The sequence below is a fragment of the Syngnathus scovelli genome, chromosome 17, assembly GCF_024217435.2.
Source record: "Syngnathus scovelli strain Florida chromosome 17, RoL_Ssco_1.2, whole genome shotgun sequence".
Taxonomy (NCBI): Eukaryota; Metazoa; Chordata; class Actinopteri; order Syngnathiformes; family Syngnathidae; genus Syngnathus; species Syngnathus scovelli.
In genome coordinates, this window is record NC_090863.1 from 6479138 (window position 1) to 6479368 (window position 231).

Below are 231 nucleotides of genomic sequence, written 5' to 3' on the forward strand. Positions count from 1 at the left end.
CCACACGTGTGTGTGTATGGTGTCCCTTGCAGGACGAGCAGGCTGTAAAGCACACCAGCTCTATTTATTAATTAATGTGCCCCAACAACTGCTGCCTTGGCTTCCTCGTGTGGAGGACTGCGGCATCAGAGCAGAGAAAGGCAGCAGACTATTGTGGGAGATAGCGGCCGTTAATCACCTTAGCTGGTGGGTGGGTGGTTTGGGGGGTGGGGGTGGGGGGGGGTGGTTGGT